This window comes from Hylobates moloch, unplaced genomic scaffold, assembly GCF_009828535.3.
Source record: "Hylobates moloch isolate HMO894 unplaced genomic scaffold, HMol_V3 SCAFFOLD_27, whole genome shotgun sequence".
NCBI lineage: Eukaryota > Metazoa > Chordata > Mammalia > Primates > Hylobatidae > Hylobates > Hylobates moloch.
Window position 1 is genome coordinate 4,853,731 of NW_026652302.1, and position 20,450 is coordinate 4,874,180.

Consider the following 20,450-nt stretch of genomic DNA (forward strand, 5'->3'; position numbering starts at 1 on the left):
AAATTTAACATACCCTAGAAAGCCAATCTCTCATTAGCAAAGATTATTATTTTGGAAGCAACAAAAGCATTTCAGATCATACTCTCATTTCTTCTTTTTGTGGGCCCTACATGTGAATCACTCCCAATATAAATCTGCCACTCACACTTAGTTATGCCATTAGGCTCTCTTGTTTCATCAGACCCAATCACACCCAAACACTAATTCATTTATTCAAACATTATGTATTAAAATGTCAAATGGAAATAATAAATATTATATAATAATCTGTAAAATATTATAAATATGTAGACAAAGAAACAAAGCCAACAGGAGACAGACTGCTCTCAAACAGAAATGTTTAACCTCCCTGAGTTTCTTTCAAAATCTGACATCCTCAGAGGACCTTAAAAAAGCTAAAATTAAAAATGTAGTTTTCAGAATTGTCAAAACTACCTAAGTGTACAAGAAGTTTAGATAATTAACATTTCAAATGATATTTTTGTGAGTTTGCCACATTTAAACATTGAAGTTATTAAAGCTAAAAACCACATTTAAAACAGACTTTCGCTTCACTCTGTAAAAAGCTAAATACAAGTTGATTTTTTTTTAATGATATACTTTGCTTTAGTTTACAATGAACTAGTTGCTTGGGGAATGAATCCGATGGGCAATAATAACACAAGTGGACTATGTCTTCCCAAGATGCTGTGCCACCTCACTGGCTATCAAACCTGTGAAGCCATTATAGTCTCATTTCTTCTGAGAGAAGAAGCCCGCAGGGCAGTGAGCTATTCCTGGTATTTCCTCGATCCCAGGGGCTGGTTCTTCATGCTCTCACCAGCTGTTCCTTTTCTGGAGAGAAAAGAGCAGTATGGAGTACTGCTGTGTATATATCATAGCTCCTGGGTGCTTCTTCATAATAACCTGGCCTGCCATAAAGATAATGATCCTGATATCCAGACTAGCCTGAACAATTGAAGTAATATCACTGTCCTGGATTACCAATAATTGGAGGGAAAAAAATGCCAGTACCTGCTTCCATGATGTTCTTCAGAGGCCCCTGAGTGTGCATTAATGCAACAAGAATCCCAGCCAGATGCCCAGCGAAGGAAGTCCCTGGTGAGAATAAGTGAAAAGGCACAAGTGTGGCCCAACAAGCAAATCTGTTGAGGACAAGGAAGCCCAAAATGTTGACAAATCCTCCAAGGCAATGATGGTTGTTAAGAAACTCCAAAGCAAACAAAACTCCTGGAAAAACCTACAGCACAGTATCTTCCGAAGTCAGGTTCATCCAGAAATTAGAGAAGATTGCAAGAGGAGGTACACCACCCCAGAGAACAGAGAAAATGTGGTGATGACACAGGCAAACCATCTACTTCCCAGTCTTCTTTCCAGATTATTCCTTTCCAGAGCATGGACACCATATTGAAATACAAATGCCAATCATCAGCAATTGTGAGCAGGAGACAGCAGGCAATGCTGCCAGTCTTTTTGCTGGCAACTCCTCTCTGCCCTAAGGCAAGGGGAGGTGGAAATGGTGGAAGTGAGAAGAGAAAGGAAAACAACTCCACTTGTCAAAGGACAAGGCTGAGGCAGAAGTTAAATGAATTGTCCAGCATCACCCACCCAGCAAATGCTGGGCCACAGAGAGAACCAGGTCTAACTGACTGTGGAGCCTGTGTTCAATGCACTTCCATGTAGGAGGAGGTTAAAGAGAATTTAATGGAAAAAAGAAGGCTTTAAAATATATCTTGAAAAATAGATGAAGTACGGTTCATGCAAAGATGGGAAGGGCATTCTAGATAGAATAAGCCTAGTCAATACCTCTTCATTTCAGCCTCAGACTCAATACCTCACAAAAAAGAACATGTTTAATATAATTGTGGTATCTACAAGAAAACACAGAGGGCTATAACATATAATGATGTCAAAATAAGGCTAAGACAATCCAAATTTCAGAAAGTTTTCAATCCTGAAAACTGTTTATGCCCATAAAAGAGAAGAAGGGTATGGAGTTAAAACATACGCTTTAAAAATGTTCTTGTAATAAAATCGAGATTATCTGAAAAAAATCAACCTCCTTAAGCAAGCACATGCTCTGCTAGCATGACCCAATGACCCGTCCACTCTGCCCAAAACTGAAGGCAATTATGGAGCCTTGGGATGTTAGAATGTCTACAGCCACATCTGGACTGCATTTAGAATTTACATCATGTTCAGCATCAGAAGAACATTTTTTTTTTTTTAAGACGGAGTTTCGCTCTTATTGCCCAGGCTGGAGTGCAATGGTGTGATCTTGGCTCACTGCAACCTCTGCCTCCCAGATTGAAGCAGTTCTCCTCCCTCAGCCTCCCAAGTAGCTAGGATTACAGGCGTGTGCCACCAAGCCTGGCTAATTTTTGTATTTTTAGTAGAGACGGGGTTTCACCATCTTGGCCAGGCTGGTCTCGAACACCTGACCTCGTGATCCACCCACCTTGGCCTCTCAAAGTGGTGGGATTACAGCCGTGAGCCACCGCGCCTGGCCAGAGGAACATATTTGTTCCAGCTGAGAACCAACCTAACCCACCAAAACTATCCACCTTACTATCACGGAGCCACAGAGGATAGGAGTAGGAAGTATATAAGAGGGTGCCTGATGGGATCCTGTCCTGTGACCAGAGAGATCAGGGACTTACCCCTCATGACATGCAGCTGGATGGTGCCATAAATCAAATCAAGATTCATGTCTCCTTACCTAGCTCTCCTCCTACTCACAAGACTGCCTCTTTTTAAAAACCTGTTTTATGGAGGTATAAAATTCACCTACCATACAATTCATCCACACACCTACCATACAACTCACCTACCATATAATTCACCCAATTAAAGTTTATAATTCAATCGTTTTGGCATATTAATAGATTTTTTTAATTGTGGTAAAATACATAAAAATATTTGTGATTTCAGTCATTCTTAATCATAAAATTCAGTGGCATTAGTTACACCTACAATGTTATACAACCATAACCACTATCTATTCTCAAAAATTTTTCATCACACTGAACAGAAACTCTGCAGTCATTAAGCGATAAGTCCCCACTCCCACCAGCCCCTGGTAATAGCTAATCTACTGTCCATCTCTATGCATTTGCCTATTTAAGATATGTCACGTAAGTGGAATCACACAATATTTGTCCTTTTGCGTCTGGCTTATTTCATTTAGCATAATGTTTTCAAGGTTTCATCCATGTTGTAGCTTGTATCAGAACTTCATTCTTTTTTAAGGGTAAAAAATATTCCATTGTATGTATAAACTACAGTTTCTTTATCCATTTGTCTAAAGATGAGCACTAGTTGACCACTTTTTGGCTATTATGAACAATGCCACAATGAACATTGGTGTACAAGTATCTGTTTGAGTTCCCAATTTCAGTTCCTTTGGGTATAGATGCAGGAGTGAAATTGCTAGGTTAATATATGGTAATTCTATGTTTAGATTTTTGAGGAACCAGCAAACTATTTCCCATAGCGGCTGCATCATTTTACACTTTCACCATAATACATGAGAGTTCCAATTTCTCCAAATCCTCACTAATATTTGTTATTTTCTTTAAAAAAAAAAAAATGTATAGCCATCCTAGTGTAAGACTGACTTTGCAAACACAGAAACGACCTAACAAAACCCCCAAACTTAGAGACCTCCTGAAGACTTTCTGAATGAGTTCAAGTTTAACAGCATGCTAACCTGAAGCAGCTGGGGTTCAGGAATTGCTTTTTCACATTTAATCCACATCATATTGCCAAATGATTGATTTACTCTCAATTATTTTCAGAATTAAATGTAATCATTAATTCTATCTTCTAATTTTAGTTTATTTACTCTTAACCTGTTTTCTTTTCAACAAACTCAAGTTTTTTTAAACAATGCATAGAAATATAGGAGATAATGTTTTTCTACTTGCACGTTCTAGAGTGGCTAAACTTAAACTGAAAGAATGTTTCTAAGATTTACAGGCATCTGACACTGTTTGAAACCTTTCCTCTAGAAATATATTTCACACACAAAAAAAAAAATCAACATATTTTCTATCAACCATATTATATGTGTTGCAAATGCAGAAAAACAGACTCCATTTATGGGGGTAGAGATTGTAAACCTTACATACAAACACTTCACTTTGAATTTTTGTCCTGGAGTGAAGATTTTCATTAAAATTGCTAGAAATGTCATAGAACAAGGAGGGATTATTTAGGACACAGTGAATTAGTCATAATGATATGAGTCACTGTCATGAAAAGCCAACAGAAAACATCTTTTTATTGATTGACAAAAGGCTAAACTTATGAAAGAAAATTTCTATGAAATTAAATTCCTCACTTTATTATTATCAAATAAACATCTATTATGTTCTACAAACTGTCTGCAGAAATCTCAAGAAAAAGCAATTATTTCATTAACATATAATTCTAGATGTATAAGCCTGGAAAAAAAATGGGGAAAACATTTTGAATGTAAAAACCATTCCAGTGATTTGACCTTCAGACTTTCTCAGGACAAGTTCTACTTGTCAAAATAGCAGCAAAAATATGTCCTTGCAAGACTGCTAATTATTCAAATAATATTTTTCTCATTTTAATTACTTTATTTCATTATTTTCCTCATGTTATGAGGGATCTTCCTCATAAATTCATAGAATAACACAATATAATATCCAAGAAACAGCAATTTTCAAACAAAAAAAGTATAAAATATCCAAAGAAAAAGAGAACAATAAGTATGCAAATATCTCTCCATATGCATATATAGGAATGCTATGATTTTCTATAGAGCTAATGTAGGAAATCTTTCACTGTATGCCATGTGTCTTCTAAGATCATGACACTGGGTCATCGTAGTCAAATAAAAAATATATTGTGAAAGAATACATATTGATATGGTTTGTCTGTGACCTCACTCAAATCTCATTTTGAATTGTAGCTCCCATTAATTCCCATGGGTTATGGGAGGAACCTGGTAGGAGATAATTAAATCATGGAGGTGGTTTCCCCCATACTGTTCTTGTGGTAGTGAATAAGTCTCATGAGAGCTGATGGTTTTATAAGGGGTTTCCCCTTTCCTTTGGCTCTCATTCTCTTTTGCCTGCTGCCATGAGAGACGTCCCTTTGCTCTTCCTTCATCTCTTCATCTTCTGCCAAAATTGTGAGGCCTCCCCAGCCACGTGGAACTGTGAGTCCATTAAACCTCTTTTTCTTTATAAATTACCTAGCCTCTGGCATGTCTTTATTAGCAGCATAAAAAGAGACTAATACACATATATATGATAATTCAATAATAAATTGAAAAGCATCAAGCAGTGAATGAGCATTGTAAAAGCCAATGATAACATTCTGAAGCCAACAACTCCAGTGGATAAAAAGGACTAACAATACAGTTTGGCTTGCTTCCTTACTTCAATTTAGTCCTCTGTGTGTCAGGGCCCATACAATACCTTGAGATAGACAAGACCCAGATAACAGCAATCCACATACGTTAAAGCACTGACCTTTCCATTCTGCCAGACAGGAGAGTCTCCAGGTAGCATCAAAGAACAATGCAACCTCAAAAAACTCATGGGTCAAAGAGAAAGTGTCCAGCTTGTCAGGATTAGACATCTACAAAAGTTTCCATAACCTTAAGGGCCACAATGAACATCCCCTCAAACAAATCGGTCAAGCCTTCTTTACTATACCCCATCATTTGGAGCATCATTGGAGCAAAGACTCTCCCCCTCTTTCTCTCCTCTTCATTTTCAGAACCCACCTCCTTCTGCCTGTTCTACTTTTTTGAACATTCAAACCTCCCTCCATCCTGCATCACTGAATATTCTTTTCCAACGCCCTTCTCTGGACCTGTCATGACACAGGCCACCATCTTGGACTTCTCAGCCACAGAACTGGCCTACTGTACCACACTGGGCCCCCTGCACCATGTGGGTCAGTCTCTTTCTACCATTTCTCTTCTGGATTGTCTTTTTCCATCTTTTCTTTCTCTTCTTAAAACTTCCTATATAATGTCTATAATATACTTTAGAAGATTTCAACATACAAAGTGTAATATGCTTGTGTTAAACTAGTTTAAGTCAGAAGCTTCAAACACTCTTGTTCATGAACTTCCAAAAGAATTTCCGTGCACATTTTAAAGTTGACAACTGATATTTATCATAAATTTAAATCGTTAAAAAGATGTAATTTCTAGCATGTTGTTAAGGAGTTGCAAATTTAGCTCATTCAATTAATAGAAAATGCCTCCTCTGGTACCTAATTGGCAAAACTAGTCCTCACTGTCAAACTAATCAGCCAAAGCAGATTTAGTTTCTGACAAGAGGAGTCTGACTTGGTTTTGGATTTAAAAACCATGGTATAGGTGTTTCCAAATAACATCTCACTTCAGAATTCTCTTTCTAAGAAAGAGGGATGGATGGATGGATGGATGGATGGATGGATGGATGGATGGATGGATGGCAGCTGGACACAAAGCCTTGCCCTGGAGGCAACAAGGCACCAGCCATTTAAAAAATTTTTAAAGGATTACTCTTCGTTTTGCATTCTTAAATTGTCCTCGTTTGATGCCTCACAGCAATGCAGCACAGTAAAATTTGAGGAGAGTGAGAGGTACGACTTTCTTTTAGAAAGTGGAAAAGAAGAACTATGAAAGGAAAGCTAAGAAAAGAGACAGCTAGGATGCTATCTTGGGCCTTAACCACTACAAAAGCTTGCCAAGGTCACAATAAGACACACATATTCCAGTGTGCAAACCACACTAGAGGCTCATATTTGTCCCAAGCCAGTATAACATTCCAGAGAAGGTCAGCTATAATTTAATTAGAAAGGCTAAACTCCAGAGTGGACCACTACAAAGGCATCAGTTATCTTTATTTTCATCAACACCAGAGACTTTGTTAATTAATGAATGTGAGAAATGTGCTTTTACTGTGGCTTAATAATTGGCATAATTAGAATGTTAGAAATATCCTCCCACTGTTGACTTTAGTGTTATTCAATGAACAAGGATTGGTCAAAATATTTTCTAGACATGCCCCACCATTGATTAAACAGAATATAAAAATCTAGTGAGTCTGGGAGGCTAGATCCCTAAAGGTCCTATGTTCAGCCATTGGCTAGAGGATTTTAGTTATCTGCTGCTGATTATAAGACTAAATCCTCTCCCTAAGACAACATTGTCTAATAAAAATATAATGCAAGTCACATACATAATTTTAAAAGCCACATTAAAAAACAGGTAAAATGAATTTTAAGTAATATGTACTATTTAACCCAATATCTCCAAAACATTATCATTTCAACATATACTCAACATTTGAAAACATCTTGAAAATATATTTTATAGTCTTTTTTTCTTACTAAGCCTTTGAAATCCTGGGTGTATATTACATTTACAGCATTATTTCAATTCAGACTAGCTGCAGTTCAGGAACTCAGCACCCAATGCACCAAATTATACAGCTCTAGAATATTGCTGCATTTACTTTAACTATGACTTTCAAAAGGACACAGAGCTGCCAGGCATGGTGGCTCACACCTGTAATCCCAGCACTTTGGGAGGCCGAGGCGGGTGGATGACGAGGTCAGGAGATCGAGACCATCATGGCTAACATGGTGAAACCCTGTCTCTACTAAAAATACAAAAATTAGATGGGTGTGGTGGTGCACACCTGTAGTCCCAGCTACTCGGGAGGCTGAGGCAGGAGAATGGCGTGAACCCGGGAGGTGGAGCTTGCAGTGAGCTGAGATTGCACCACTGCACTCCAGCCTGGGTGGCACAGCAAAATTCTGTCTCTCAAAAAAAAAAAAAAAAAAAAGGACACAGAGCTGCAGCTTACCAACTTTACATGCAGGCTGTATGAACTGTTTTTCAAGCCTACTTGCGAATAATGATTGCTTAATGAATGCCAATGTTCATGGCAGGATTTGGTCTGAAACTTGCCTTTATTATGACCCTTATAGGAAGACAGTGGCATTGGGAGCCAACATTACCAATCAAAAATAAAGCCAAAATTTATAATTATGCATAATCAAATTGGCTTAGGTCATTTTGTAAGACTTCTAGTCAAATTAACGGACATAATAAGAACTGGGGACCAGGCAAGTGGCTCACACCTGTAATCTCAGCCCTTTGGGAGGCCTCCAGGGAGGGTCTCTTGAGCTCAGGAGTTCAAGATTAGCCTGGGTAACACGGGGAGACTCCGTCTCTACAAAAAATCAAAAAAGTATCTGGGTGTGGTGGTACATGCCTGTAGTACCACTTATTCAAGAGGCTGAGGTAGAAGGATTGCTTGAGCCCAGGAGTTTGAGGCTGCAGGGAATTGTGAATGCACCACTGCATTCCAGCCTAGGTGACTGAGCAAGACCTTGTGTCAAAAAAAAAAAAAAGAACTGAGAATATTTCCAACTCTTTGTTATGTTTGTTGTCTTAAGTTTTATATTTTCTAGTCATTTAATAAAAATTAGTTGTACAACTATTTTGTGAAAAACATTGTACAAAGAAATAATAACATTTACAGAGCATCTACTATGTGTCAGTCCCAAAAGAGATCCAGATGTTGCTTTCAAGGAAACTGTGGTCCGGTGGCCTGGGGTGGGTGGGGAAGGGACTAACACAACAGAAAATTATAACTAATATATCAGGTACAGATACATTCATAAATTCATAGAAAAATATGTCCTGATGGAAATGAGAAGGGGATCAGGGAAAGATTTGAGGAACAGGATGCATTTGAGCTAGACCTTGAATTACTATGTTCGAGGCATGTAAAAATGGTTAGAAAGGCATTTGTAGAAAAGAGAACAGCTGCAGCAAAGTCCTAAAAACATGATCCAGACACAACTGTGAAGAGGTTCCTTTGGCTGAGTGGTTTTTTATCAGAGCTGTGATGCCGCTGAATTTTGGAACAGGCTGCAGTTAAATTGCAGAGGACTCTGAAGGCCACAGCAAGGGGTTAAATGAGCGGGCAATGTGGGCCCTTGGCTTTTCCTGAGCAAGAGCGTGACATGATCAGAAGGGTGCTTTAGTGAGATTAACATGAAAAATGGACTCATGGGGAGGGAGGCCGGAAGAAAGTAAGCCAGTTTGAGGCTTATTAGAATTGCCTGGGCTAGACATCAGAAAGCATAGAGGAGTAATGAGACAAGAAAGGGGCAGATGGATGCAACAGGTATTGAATTGAAGAGAGAAGGTTGCTGCTGGGACTTGGTGAAGTGGGTGGACATGATAATTATTATACAACCTGCCTCCCATTCTATTCTCAATTAGACTCTATGGCTCTTAAGAGACAAAATTTTGTTTATTAGTGCTTTTGCCTCACATATTTACCATTTATTTGTGATGAGAACACTTAAAATCTGCTCTCTATGCTATTTTCAAGTATACACCAAATTGTTATTAACTATAATCATCACCTTGTACAATAGATCTCTTGAAGTTATTCCTCCTGTCAAACTGTATTCTTTGACCAATATTACTCCAAGTCCCCCACCCCCATGCTGGGACTAGACTACTGAATTATTATAAGAGTAATGAAGGAGAGGCCAGGCACAGTGGCTCACGCCTGTAATCCTAGCACTTTGGGAGGCTGAGTTGGGCGGATCATCTGAGGTCAGGAGTTCAAGGCCAGCCTGGCCAACATGGTAAAACCCTGTCTCTAGCAAAAATACAAAAATTAGCTGGGCGTGGTGGCAGGTGCCCACAATCCCAGCTACTCAGGAAGCTGAGGCAGGAGAATCGCTTGAACCTGGGAGACAGAGGTTGCAGTGAGCTGAGATCATGCCACTGCACTCCAGGCTGGGCGACACTGCCAGACCCCGTCTCAGGAAAAAAAAAAAAAAAAAGAGTAATGAAGGAGAAAGGGAAGGGCAAAAACTTCTGACTTTGGTAACTTGAATGGTGTCTCTCCATTAAAAAATAAAAAGTGCAAAAAAAATTTCTTTAAGCACAGAAAGAAATTGATTAAGGAAAGAAATTCCTCTTTGCACCAAAAAAATGTGAGAGATTAGCAGGATACTCAGGTGAACTTATCAAGCGAGCCCAGTGTGAAAGGAAAATAAATCTTGGGGCCCCAAAAATCACTAAGCTAAAGGGAAAAGTCAAGCTGGGAACTGCTTAGGGCAAACCTGCCTCCCATTTTATTCAGTCACCCCTCTGCTCGCTGAGATAAATGCATATCTGATTGCCTCCTTCGGAGAGGCTAATCAGATATTCAGAAGAATGCAACCATTTGTCTCTTATTAACCTATGACCTGGAAGCCCCCTCCCCACTTCGAGTTGTCCCGCCTTTCCAGACCAAGCCAATGTTCATCTTACATATGTTGATTGATGTCTCATGTCTCCCTAAAATGTATAAAACCAAACTGTGCTCTGACTACCTTGGGAACATATCATCAGGACCTCCTGAGGCTGTGTCACAGGCACACACTCTCAATCTTGGCAAAATAAACTTTCTAAATTCACTGAGACCTCTGTCAGATATTCAGGGTTCATACCAGGAAAATGCAACATTAGAGCCGACAGGAGAGGGTCTTCACACTGAGGAGCTCAAACTCTCACAGGGGTCTAGCTTTCCCAGTGTCCATCCATGAGAACTGTTTAAAAGTATATTTTCATGCATTAAAAAGGATACTAGCAGGTAGGGCAAGGTGGCTCATGCATGTAATCCCAGCACTTTGGGAGGCCCAAGTGGGTGCACTGCTTGAGCCACTAGCCTGGGCAACATGGCCAAACCTCATCTCTAGAAAATAATACAAAACTTAGCCAGGTGTGGTAGCAGATGGCGTGGTAGCACACACCATGGTCCCAGCTACTCAGGTGGCTGAGGTGGGAAGATCACCTGAATCTGGGGAGGTGGAGGCTGCAGTGAGCCGTGATCACACCACTGCACTCCAGCTTGGGTGAGTGAGATCCTGTCTCAAATAAATAAATAAATAAATAATATTAGCCAGGCACAATGGTCCACACCTGTAGTCCCAGCTACTCTGGAGGCTAGGGTGGGACAATCACTTGAACCCAGGAGTTTGAGGCTGGAGTAAGCTATGGTTGTGCCACTGTACTCCAGCTGGACAACAAAGCAAGACCCTGTCTCTAAAAAAAACAAGCAAAAGGTTAAAAAAAATTATATTCAGGTACATATAATGAATATGTAAAGACATGGAAGGATTTTCACAGTGTATTAAGGGGTAATAAAAGGTCATTAAAGAATATACACAGTGCTTCACTTATACGTAAGTGTAAGTATGACAGAAAGCCAAGAGCCAAAATGTTAGCACTGTATCTGTACGTCAGAAGATTCTGAGTGACTCTTATATTCTATTATTTGTTAGCCATATTTTCTAAGTTTGTAATAAATACGTAATACCTTCTGTAACATTTTTTCTTTAATGCACCCATCTTGTAAAAGGTGTATTTTTCTCCACTTTAATGAGGACAAGTAGGAAAGGAAGAGAATTCGTCAGCTAAAAAATAAACTGGGCTGGCACAAGGTCTGTCTGTCTGCGGGTCTGTCTGCTCTGGTGGAGGATGGTGAGAATAAGGGAGACTTCTGCATATCTGTATTTACATGCAGACAGGAAGGATCTAGGAGGAAGGGAGATACTGTAGAAGCCAACACCAACCAAAAACAAAAAAAGCTCCAAATCCCAAAGGATGGGAGACAGAAATGTATCAGAAGCTAAGCTCCTAAACTGGATAAAGCCCACATATTTCTAAAAATGAAACTTGCCAGGTTACATGGCTTTATTTGCACCTGCCTGTCCAGTGGGTTTTCCACTTGGAAGTGAAAGAGAGTGCTAATTCTCTCTTCAGAGAGAGAAATAATGTAAAACAACTGTGTTTATGGAGGTCACTTTCTTCCCAGCTTCCAGTCTATTCACTACAGAAACACCACGGAAGAGGGAGCTGAATCATTTAAAATACACCTTTTGCAATAAATTCAAGTATTTTAAGGCAAAATAATTAGTTATTAAAATGGGAAGAAGGCCGGACACAGTGGCTCATGCCTGTAATCTCAGCACTTTGGGAGGCCAAGGCAGGAGGATCACTTAAGGTCAGGAGTTCAAGACCTGGACAATATGGTGAAACACCATCTCTACTAAAAATACAAAAATTAGCCGGGCGTGGTGGCACGTACCTGTAATTTCCACTACGCAGGAGGCTGAGACATGAGAATCGCTTGAACCCAGGAGGCGGAGGTTGCAGTGAGCCAAGATCGCGCCACTGCACTCCAGCCTGGGCGACAAAGTGAATGAGACTCCATGTCAAAAAAATAAATAAATAAAATGGGAAGAAAAAAATAGAAGATTAAGGCAAAACAAAATGCTACCAACAGATCACACCAAACTACCTAGACTTTCTCCAAAGCCTAATATTTTACTCGCTTTCAGAAAAAGAATCGAAACCTGGGAAAAAATGAGGAGTATCTGTCCTTTGCTTATGTACTTTGATGAAATGCCAACTACTACTATAAATAGCATTTTTTTAAATAAGAAAAAATGGAGTATTTCGGAAGTGGTTTTGGGTTTTTTTTATATTGAATTTTTTTGTCTTTATTTGGAGTGTTTTAATATCTGCCATGACAAGGTAAAAACAAAACGTAAGATCATAAAAATAGGAAGAAGAGTCATTTTAATAATTAAATTTGTAAAATTGCACGTCCGCTAAAATGCAATCCTTTGTCCAAGATAAATATTTATAATAAGCAGGAAAAACAAGTCAGAAAGGAACACTGCACTCCCCTTCAAAATTCAGGGCTAAAAATTTCTTCCCATGGACTTCACAGTTTAAAAATTGGCCCATAAAGCACAGAACTCTTTGGCTAAAAGGGTATAAATTGGAAGTTAATAAACAAAATAATTGAAAGGTTTAGTCTCATATTGAAAAATACATATTCTTATTTTTAATTTTCATAACTATGAAAAAGTTCACATAAACTACTAATACTTTTTGTTTGTTTGTTTGAGACAGAGTCTCACTCTGTCACCTAGGCTTGAGTGCAGCAGTATGATCACCGCTCACTGCAGCCTTCACTTCCCAGGCTCAAGTGATTCTCCCACCTCTGCCTCCCAGGTACCTGGAGGGCATGCGCCAACATGCCCAGCTAATTTTTGTATTTTTCTGTAGACACAAGGTTTCGCCATGTTGCCCTGGCTGGTCTCGAACTCCGGGGCTCAAGCAGTCTGCCCGCCTACACCACACAAAGTGCTGGGATTATAAGCATGAGCTACTGCTCCCAGCCTTACTAATGCATTTTTTAATTAAAAAGCTTATTCAGGTAGGGTTGGACGAGGGGGACAGATAAAATCCATTGCCTCAGCAAAACTGCAAGAAACTTCATTTACAGGCCACTCCCCTTCCTAATGACTTCCTTCATGTTAACTTCATGTCACTGTTAAAAATTAGGGTTCTGGGCCGGGCACAGTGGCTCATGCCTGTAATCCCAGCACTGTGGGAGGCTGAGGCAGGCGGATCACCTGAAGTCAAAAGTTCAAGACCAGCCTGGTCAACATGATGAAACCTTGTCTCTACTAAAAATACAAAAATTAGCCGGGTGTGGTGGTGTGCACTTGTAATCCCAGCTACTCAGGAGGCTGAGGCAGGAGAATCACTTGAACTTAGGAGGCAGAGGTTGCACTGAGCCGAGATCGCACCTCTGCACTCAAGCCTGAGCGAAAGAGCAAGACTCTGTCTCAAAAAAAAAAAAAAATAGTGTTCTGCCAGCACTATCTTTATTTAATAGTCTACTGTGAGTCTGACATTTATTTGCCTTTAAAAGAAAAAATTTGTAAATTCAGTCTATACTATCACTGGGTACTGCAAACTTGCTAATTATATCTTCAGTGTAAAATAGCTCTTCCTCTCATTTGTCTTGAACATCTGCTCGTCTTTTAAGCATCAAAAAGTCCAGATAACTGTTGAAGGTTGGAAGAATAAGTTTATGTTTGCTTTTCTGAAATAATTAAGCTTATAGCTGATAAGTATGTCTTCTTTCCACTTTGACATTTTTCGACTGAAGAGTACTGATCACTTTAGTCAGTTTTACAAAAGTAACAAATGCATTTGCTCCAGGATTTGGGTTTCCTTCACTAGAATACCTTCCACTGTTAAATCATTTAAGTAGGAGACCAGAATCTCAGATCGTAATCCATGTGCACAGTCAACATGGCTTTGCAAAGGAAGGATAATGTTCTCTGTTTTCTTTCTTGTCTCCTTCCTAAGGACACCCAAAACCTAGCGTTTTTCTGCATTGCAGCACTGCAATGACATCTTTTAGGAACACCAGAATTACTCCCTTCCCTGAGCCTATGGACTGTATAAAATATAATTTGTGATCACAAATTTTTCTTGGAGGTTAGCAAGAGTGAATCAAACAAAAAGATTTGGATGAATGATCTTTCCTCAAAACTTTAGCATTTCCCTCAAGATAAGAGTAAGCTAACCACCATTACCTAGGGTTATGTCAAGGAGAAACGGGATCTGAGTAAAAGGCATATGCAGTGATACAACCAAAAGAACTGAAAGCAGAATCTCAGAGATATTTGTACATCCATGTTAATAGGAACGTTATCCACAAAAGCTAAAAAATGGAAGCAACCCAAGTGTCCACAAACAGATCAATTAATTCGCAAAATGTGATATTTACATAAAGTGGAATAATAACCAGCCTTGAAGAGAAAGGAAATTCTGACACATGCTACAACAGGGATGAACATGGAGGACAGTATGCTAAGTGACATAGCCAGTCACATAAAGAAAACTATGGTATGATTCCACTCACATGAGGTACCTAGAATAGTGAAAATAAAATGGTGGTTGCCAAGGGCTAGGAGGAGAGAGGAGTGAGGAGTTGTTGTTTAATGTGGCGATCCCTAAACTTTTTGGCACCAGAAAGGGACCGGTTTTGTGAAAGACAATTTTTCCACGGGCGGGGCAGTGGGGGAGGCAGTGGGGGAGTGGTTTCGGGATGAAATTGTTGCACCACAGATCATCAGGCATTAGTTAGATTCTAATAAGGAGTGTACAACCTATATCCCTCAAATGCACAGTCCACAACAGGGTTCGTGCTCCTATGAGAATCTAATGCTGCTGCTGATCTGACAGGAGGCAGAGCTCAGGAAGTAATGCTCGATCACCCACCGCCCACCTCCTGCTGTGTGACTCGGCTCCTAACAGGCAACAGACTGGTAGCAACCTGTGGCCCAGGGCTTGGGGACCCCTGGTTTAATGGGTATATATTTTCAGTTTTTCAACGAAAGAATTCGGGAGAAGGATGGTAGTGATGGTTATGTAACAAGATGTACGTACACTTAAAATAGCTAAAATAATAAATTTTATGTTATCTGTATTTTACTGAAATAAAACATAGAGGAAAAAAAACCAGATGCAATAAACATTTTTCATGTCCATTTCAGTGTTATTTTTTTCAAGAAAAGAGATTAATTTATCTCAACTTTTCATATATTCCCCTACAAGACAAATGGAGAAATTGTACTTGGTTCCAATTTTGTCTTTTATTATTCATATTTTCAACCCATCATTCTTTCAGAATATAATTACAGGTAACCTGAATTTTAGAATCAGAATTGTTTTCACTCTGATCATGCCTCTAGATACGGTATTTAAGATAGAACTATTTGCTGGAACTCACTATGGTACACACTGCTAGTTGCCTACTCAAGCATCCTTTCTCTCCTTCTCACTTACAAGATTAATCCCATTTTTTTTCCTGTAGCAAGGTGGCCAGTTAAAATATTCACCTCGCCTTGCAACTAGAGATAACCATTTGGCTCAATTCTGCCAAGAGGAGGGGAGAAGTATATTGGGTGGAAGACCCAGGAGAACTATTATTTCCCTGATAAAATATGTTCAGTCTTGGCTGGCATGAACATCTTGCCCTGGGCCTTCCTGCTTCCTCCAAGAAGACAGAAGCTGCCAGTTTCCCTGAGCAGGTAACCAGCCCTGGGTTGCCTACCTACAGACTGAAGCTTACTTAAGAAAAATGAGTTCTTTCTTAGTTAATCTATAGTAAAAGGGTTTCTCTTACTTGCAGCTAAACTCAATCCTAACTCAGTCTGGCACCACTGAGATAAGTCTGAGGAAAGAAATTCAGGAATATTTCTGGTCTACAAGTTGGAGTTGGATGTTCCAGCTCTATAAAAGGAATGTTAAACAGGCTGAAATGGGCTGGGCGCAATGACTAATGTCTGTAATCCCAACACTTTGGGAGGCCGAAGCGAGTGGATCACTTGAGCCCAGGAGTTCGAGACCAGCCTGGGCAAAATGGTAAAACCCTGTCTCTACAAAAAGTACAAAAATTAGCTGGGCGTGGTGGCATATGCCTGTGGTCCCAGCTACTTGGGAGGGTGGGGTGGGAGGATCACTTGAACCCAAGAGTTCGAGGCTGCAGTGAGCCATGATCACACCACTGCACTTTAGCCTGGGTGACAGAGTGAGACCTTGTCTCATAAAAGAAAATAAGATAAAATAAGCCTGAAATGCAACAGTCCCCAGTCACATGTCCTATAACTCTGATCTAAGATGTAACACTGAAGGACAGATGACTGGAATAGTGAGATGCATGCACTGAGGATGCTATCAGGGCCTCCATCCATGAATCATGTTTTCTCATAATAAAACTGACATTTATTAAATGTTTTCTATGTGCCAGACACAGGGCTAACCACTTTGTACACATTATCTCATTTAATCCCAACAGCCTTATAAGGTAAAACCCAGCTCCCAACTACTTTATGGAACTGCTTTTTGACTGCTTTATGTCTTGAACAATTTATTTTTCTCCTATATACAAAGGGGGTAAAAATGCAACCCTTAAACAATTGTTATGAGAATTAAAGATAATAATCAGCATGCAGCAAGAGCCACATGGTTAATTCTCAATAAAACCCAACTGTCATCATGGTCAAAAAGAATAGTAGACTGCACAAATTCCCAGATATAGCAAAACATCAGAATCCCCTGGAGAACTGTCTTAGAATACAGACTCCTTGACTCCAGCCAGGCTTAAGGAATCAGGTGTGGCCCAGTCATCCAGAGATGTGAAGGAATCTGGTCTAAGGGAATACCAACTGCTGTATTCTCAAGATACTAAAAACTTTACCACTTTGTTACACCTAATCATCACAAAGCTCCCTAAGCCACATATAGGAATCCACCCTGTGCCTGCACAACTGCCTTCACAGAACCTACATTTAAAAGTATGCCCTCTGTTTTCCCAAGACTTAAGAACATCTCTGTAGCTTATGTGAAATTGCTTTAAATAAAAGAAGACATACATGTGGCCAAGCATATTAAAAAAAGCTCAACATCACTGATCATTAGAGAAATGCCAACCAAAAACACAATGATATACATTTCACACCAGTCAGAATGGCTATTATGAAAAAGGCAAAAAATAACAGATGCTAGCAAGGTTGAAGAAAAAAAGGAACGCTTACACACTGTTGGTGGGAGTGTAAATTAGTTCAAACACTGTGGAAGACAACGTAGCAATTCCTCAAAGACCTAAAGACAGAAACACTATTTGACCCAGCAACCCCATTAGTGGGTACGTATTAGTCTGTTTTCACACTGCTGATAAAGATATACCCAAGACTGGGAAATTTACAAAAGAAAGAGGTTTAATGGACTTACAGTTCCATGTGGCTGGGGAAGCCTCACAATCATGGTGGAAGGCAAGGAGGAGCAAGTCACATCTTACATGGATGGCAGCAGGCAAAGAGAGAGCTTGTGCAGGGAAACACCTCTTTATAAAACCATCAGTTCTCGTGACACTTATTCACTATCACAAGAACAGCACAGGAAATACTTGCCCCCATGATTCAATTACTCCCACTGCATCCCTCCCATAATACCTGAGAATTCAAGATGAGATTTGGGTGGAGACACAGACAAGCCATATCAGGGTATATACCCAAAGGAATATAAATTGTTCTGTTACAAAGACACTGCAGCACTATTCACAGTAACAAAGACTTGGAATCAATCTAAATGCCCATTAGTGGTAGATTGGATAAAGAAAATGTGGCACATACACACTATGGAATACTATGCAGCCATAAAAAGAATGAGATCATGTTGTTTGCAGGGACATGGATGGAGCTGGAGGCCATTATCCTTAGCAACCTAACACAAGAACAGAAAGCCAAATACCACACTTCTCACTTTTAAGTGGGTGCTAAATGATGAGAACACATGGATATATAGCAGAGAACAATATACAATGGTGTCTATTGGAGGGTGGAGTTTGGGAGGAGGGAAATGATCAGGAAAAATAACTAATGGATACTAGGCTTAATACCTGGATGATGAAATAATCTGTAAACAAACTCCCATCCCGTGACACACATTTACCTATGTAACAAACCTGCACATGTACCCCTCAACTTAAAATAAAAGTTTAAAAAAGAAATCCTTCAAAAGAAAAAAAAAGAAAGAAAGAAAGAAATTGCTTTAGAGGGCAAGGTGCCTCACTTCTGCTCACTTTGGGGACTAGGCATAAGGCAGGCTGTCTTGACAAAGATCAGAGATCTTCTTTGTATCATTTTGTCTTGGCTGCCAGGAAGTTCAGAGCCAAATGTTGTACTTTAATTTTTCTCAATCAAGTTTTTTTTTTTTCTTTTTTGAGGCTCCAGGCTGGAGTGCAATGGCACAATCATACCTCACCGTAGCTTTAACTTGGGCTCAAGTAATCCTCCCACCTCAGCCTCCTGAGTGGCTCAGACTACAGGCATGAGCCACCAAGCCCAGCTAATACTTTAAAAAATTATTTTAGAGATGGAGTCTTGCTATGTTGCCCAGGCTGATCTCAAACTCCTGACCTCAAGCAATCCTCTCACCTCAGCCTCTCAAGGTGCTGGGATTGTAGGCATGAGCCACCATGCCAGGCCCCTCAATTGAGTTTCAACTATCATTATTTTCATTATTTTTCTTTATTTTGGGACGGGATATTTTCAAACATTTTATTACAAAAGCAATTCCCTGTTATTAAGGAAGATTTAGACAAACCAAAGGAAGGAAACTTAAATCACCCATTTTCCCTCTGCCCAGAGATAACCAGTATTAACAGGTTTATATACATCCTCCTAGACATTTTTGTCTGCTTCTTCCTTATATAGTATTTTATATTTATTTAAAATACATTATAAATCTGTTTTTATTACAGTGCACATTCTTTAATAATGTCTTTTTAAAGCTTCATAGGTATTTTATTGTCTGGACATTAAATAATTTTTTACCAATACCTCCCACTCTGTTATTATGCATTCCTAATGCTGATTTCCATTCTTAATTTTATAAGCATTTCAATAATAATCATACTTAGAATTAAAATTTTGAACATATACATGACATTTATTTATTCATTCTTCATTCATTTAGAGAATAAATTCTTAAAAATGAAAGTCAAATACACATTCCAGCAGGCTTCCACAGAGTAGAACACTCCCTGCCTGAAAAATTCTTCTCATCTTCCCAGATTCCATTTCTTCCTTCTCCTCCACTCCTCCACAGCAGATCCTCTACAAGTTAGATTTCCTAAAGGATTAGTCTTGGACCTCTTCACACTTTTACTAAGTGATCACGCATCTACTCACTCCGCAGCATCTATGTGCAAAACTCCTAATGTCTTATTTCCAGCTCAATCCTTTCTTCTCAATTACAAAATCATGTGTGGTGGTTTTAAAATACGTTCACAAATTATTTGGTGGCTGTCCATTCAAGCGGGGGGCTTAATTCCCCACCCACTAAGTATGGACTGAAATTGGTGACTTACTTCTACCAAATAGAATATGGCAGAAGTGATGATGTGGGACTTCTGAGACTAAAGGTGTTACAGCTTCTCCCTTGCATTCTTTCATATCTCTCACTCTAGGAGAAGCTCACCGCCATGTCATGAAGACATTCAAGCACCCTAGAGAGAGGCCCACGTGGGGAGAAACTGTGGCCTTCCACCAAGAGCTAGCAGGGAACTGAGACCTTCTGCCAAAAGCCACGTGCATAAGCCATCTTGGAATCAGATCCTCTAGCCTTGGTCAAGCTTCAGATGATGGCGACCCTGGCCAGCATCTTGAGTGCAATCTCATGACAGACCCTGGACTGGAATCACCTAGCTAAGCCACTCCCAAATTCCTGGCCAAGGAAACTGCATGAGATAATAAATACTTGTTGTTTTAAAGCACCAAATGTTGGGGTGACTTGTTACAGAGCAACAGATAACTAATAGAGATTTGCTGCTAACTTTCATAATAATTTATTATGCAGCAAGAGATAAACACATACTATGTATCTAACCACCTACTTGACATCTCCACTGAGATAGCTTACAGACTCATTTCAACCTTAACCCATCAAAAAACTGAACTGTTGCTCCTCTCTCAAATCTATTCTGCCTCTAGTCTTCCCCAATTATGGGAAAGCACTTTCATCC

At 39.5% G+C, this 20,450-nt stretch overlaps 1 protein-coding gene and 1 pseudogene across 6 annotated transcripts in view; both read right to left on the bottom strand.

Moving 5' to 3' along the window:
* LOC116463082 (utrophin) overlaps positions 1 to 20,450 on the bottom strand; it is a 565,754-nt gene that overhangs the window by 457,853 nt on the left and 87,451 nt on the right. The gene's annotated exons all lie outside the window — the stretch shown is intronic.
* LOC116463083 (rhomboid-related protein 4-like) lies at positions 698 to 1,406 on the bottom strand (annotated as a pseudogene).